We start from the raw sequence: 4,397 nt of genomic DNA, 5'->3' as shown, positions 1-4,397 counted from the left end.
CCAGCCCAGAGATGGCACCACCCACAAGGGAACCTCCCCCCTTGATCACTAATTGAGAAAATGCCTTACAGCTGGATCTCATGGAGGCACTTCCCCAACTGAAGCTCCTTTCTGTGTGATAACTCCAGCTGTGTCAAGTTGACACAAAGCTATCCAGTACAGTAGCCATGGCTGTCCTGGAGCTAGCTCTGTAGACCAGGCTGGCCTTGAGATCTACCTGCCTCTGATTCCCAAGTCCTGGGATCAAAGGCATGTGCTACCACTCCAAATTTTTTTGAGTCAGGGTTTCACTGTATGTTTCTGGCTGGCCTGAAACTTACTCAGTAGACTAGCCTGGCCATGAACTCATATACTCACAGAAATGTACCTGCTCTGCCTTCTGAGTGCTGAGATTAAAGGTGTGCACTACCACCTCTAACTTGTTTTTCTTCATTGGTATGGATGCCCTTAAGTTGCCTAAGCCTCTGTAAATAACCCTAATGAAATGTATTGCTTCACCAAACTAGACTGGAATGGAATTATTGCTTTGGTCTTTTGTTGATGCCAATCTGAAGCAAGTAAACATTTATTCACTTATGGTTTTCCCCAGGAAAATGGTACACAAAACCTGGTACCTGTCCTGGTTGGTAGTTCTGTTTTCCTGTTGAGACAAGCTAGAGTTATCTGGGATCCTCAACTGAGAAAATGCCCCCAAAGCTGGCCTGTTGGCAAGTCTGTAGGACATCTCCTTGATTAATGATTGCTGGGAGAGGTCCTAGTCCCCTGGGGACAGTGTCACCCTGGGCAGATGGTTCTGAGTGGTGTAAGAAAGCAGGCTGAGCAAGCCAGGAAGCAGTGCTCCTCTGTGACCTCTGCTTTGGTTCCTGCTTCCAGGTTCCTGCCGTATGTTTCTTCCCCAACATGTTTTCATGATGGACTACAATTGTAAGTTGAAATAAACCCTTTTCTCTCCAAGTTGCTTTTGATCATGGTGTTTATCACAGTAGTAGCAACATAAATAGGACAGTCCCCAAACATGGAGTCCAACAGGGCCAAAGATGAATTTGCTGAAGTTTGTGTTGAGCCAGAATTTCTAAGGAAAAAAAAGTGACAGAATGACAAACTCAGTGACTGTGAGTCTCTGGAAGGTTTTAAAGACTGAGAAAAATGTGGTGACATAAAAGATAGAGCAATTCAGGTTAAGAAAGGCTAAGCTTGTCTTAGGAGAGAACACTCATTCCCTCTAGAGTAAGCTGCACATATTTCTCTTCAAGAGAATTCAGAAGTGGTGAACAGGCCCGGCCAATAGAGAGGCAGCAGGGACCCACAGCATGGCCCAGAGACAGTCAAACCAAGGGAGCCTGTGGAGGCATTTTGTTTGTGTGTGTGTGTGTATGTGCACTAGTGTCACTACTGAAGTCAGTGAGAACAAGAGCCAGCCCTGGCTCCAAAGAGCCTGCATGCAGGGGGTAGGGGGTGCTGGGAGATACGTGTGTGCATCCCTATATGATGACGAAGTATCAGGACAGCTCACGAAGGATTGTGGGGGGCTAAAGCAGTGCCTCCGAACCATACCCTGGTACCCAGCATTGGCCTGTTGAAGAAACAGTAACTACACATGATGTAATCTTTTCATGCTGTTGGACCCTGCTGGCATTTCTCTTTGGTACCTGCTTAGCTGCTTACTTCTGAGAGCAAATGACATTTGATTGGCATGGTGGGTAGTGGGACGTCAGTTACCCTGAGCACCCTTTGCAAAATTGTGTTACTTCATAGATGATGGGCTGCTAACTCTGAGGTTTGGTTTTGTTTTGTTTTAACAGACTTAGAAAAGCCTCTGGAAGATGTGTATGAAACCTAATGGAGCAAGAGTCAGTAATCAGGTCACACAGGCTGCCAGGGAACCTGTGAGATTCTTGGGAACTTTATAGTTGGGTTACAGTATGACATGAATGACACACCCTTTAACAGTTGAGGCCTGTAAACATTGGAAGTGCCCCATGACATTGGAAAAGATGCTTCTAGAAATCTGAAGGTTATTAGCTGGAAGTCCCAGTGCTGGGGGAGCCTGACTCCCTAGTTGTTGGTCAAGGAGTTCCAGGACCTCCTGAACAACACAAGCTTCTGTTACTGCTGTTGCTTGCTCACCGTGGTAAAGCCCCACAGCCATCCCATGCTTTGTGTAGGACATAGGGCGACCAAGCTGGGACTGAGCCATAAACCTCCTCCCTGCTAGCTAACTTCCACAGTGGTTGAGGGCACTGTGTAGGCTCCTGGGGAGAACTGTCTATAGTCAGACTCAGCTGTGGATCCTGTGTGCTATATATACCACCAACATTCCAGGCAAGATGGGCCTACTGGGTCAGTCGTGATGGACTGTTATGAGTGTAGTCAGCTGCTTTCTGACTGAATTTCAGGCTCATTCTGCACAAGGGATTTCACAACTGGTCAGAAGCCTGGGGCTAAGAGGAGGTCATAAGCTCTGGCGAGGGAGCTATGGCTGTTGTTTTGCTAGCTGAATATGATATATCTGTCAAGGTGCCTTCTAAATATTTATGCTTATGTGCATAGACGATGTTGCTTTCGTCTCTAGTCAGAGGAGCTTCTTTTTAGAAGGATAGCCGTTACTGCAGGGACTCGTTCTGAGAAGAAGTGACAAGTGCCCAGTAAATAGAACATCAGGGAACAAGGAATGGAGAGAATGTAAGCTGGACAAAGGGGTGGAGTGTTGTGGAACAGACTCCTAGGCATACCTTGGTCATTGTCTCAGCAGCTATGATTGCCTAAAGGAGACCTGCACAACGTTGGGCCCACTAATTTTGGGGGGGTGGGGGAGGGATGCTCACATGGCATGCTCCAACCCAAGAGCATGCAGTTAAGACATGTGGGAGGAGAGGTATTTCTATTTTCTTCAATGGTGTAGTTGTCATACGGTGCCCATGATTATATAATCCTAATAAACCTATTATTTCCCAAGCTAGACTTAAGTGGAATCTTTGGTCTGTCTTTGGTCTGTCATTGGTGTCCTATTTGGATAAATAGGTGTTGGTCTCCTCACACACAAAAAAAAAGTTTGCAAACCATGGACCCAGCCACAAAGGGACACCTGCAGATGAGGAACGTTCCCAGCTCCTATTCAATGTAACAATCAGCTTGGTGCACAGCATATTTAATGTGCCAGCCAGCCACTAAGACTAACTAACACTCATGAAACTCGTCTGGTCCTCAAAGTGGCCCGCCACCGCTACAGCTGTGATCTACCTTTCAGTCTGAGGCGCCTGAGGCAGGGGAGGGGACAGAGAAGCAAACAGCAGAATCATGGACTGACAGTTCACGACCCTCCTGGCTGTGTGGTTTGGATCCTTCATGGAGGGAACAGAAATTTCCTTTGAGCAGGCAAGTTCTAACAGACCTGCCCCAACACTGGGGCAGAGACGGCTTAAGTCAATGGGAGAGCTGACCTTGCTCTGGCTACCTTGAAAAGCTGAATCACCAGGCACTAATGTCAAACTTGGAACATCTCAGAAAGCTCCAGGGAGGAGTCTGACTTGTCCCAGCTGCCATCCCACCTTTGATCTAGGTAAACCTTTCCAGCCATTGTACTCTACTAGGAATTAAAGCCAATTTCCATGCTATATGAAGAGCTGGTGATATGTCAGAACGGGAATCCGTTTTCCTAGAACCCTAGGGCCTGGAAACCACAGCTTCCTGTGTGAGCTTCTAGAGTTCCCAGTTGTGCAGGAAATGATGTCACTGAAACCAGGGTGATGTAAGATGCTGCATGCCTGTCACCCCAGGGCTCAGGAAGCTGAAGGTTCTTGAGGTCTCACTAGCTCAAGGCCACCTTAGGCTATACAGTAATGCCCTGTCTCCAAAAACAAAAACAGCTTTTTCAAAAAAGGAAGACAAGATTATGTAAGAGAGTGAGTTGGGTGTGGTGGTGACCCACGTACAACAAGCACGGTACCCACTTGCCTGGAGGACTTCTGTAACAGGGACTTTCCCAGTCAATGTTTGGTGCTTGTTACTGCTCCAGTGCCTGGCTTTGCACGGACGCTTAATTAACTCCTGTCAACCTCATTGTTCCGACAACACTTAATGTTGGAGGTTCGTGGCAAACTCTAACTTCTGCCAGATGGCAGGGTGTCAGAGCCCTAATCAGAGAATGAGAAACCAACACACAACTTAATGGTCATGAGCCCTAGGTAGGCAGCCACAGGCAGGACAGTGACACCCGTAATCAGAGAGGTTTCCCTTCTGAGGGACGGCCCTTCTCACCCCAGGGTCTCATGCTGGCTGGAAGGGAAAGGAAGACTGTATTCAGACGCCCTAGGTCTACCCCTAAAAGCACAAGAGCTCCATCAAAGACAAGACAGGACTCAAAGACAGGCAGGTGCCAGGAAAAAGACGATACTCAG

The sequence above is a fragment of the Mus pahari genome, chromosome 13 (genome assembly GCF_900095145.1).
Source record: "Mus pahari chromosome 13, PAHARI_EIJ_v1.1, whole genome shotgun sequence".
NCBI lineage: Eukaryota > Metazoa > Chordata > Mammalia > Rodentia > Muridae > Mus > Mus pahari.
This window is presented reverse-complemented; position numbering follows the sequence as displayed.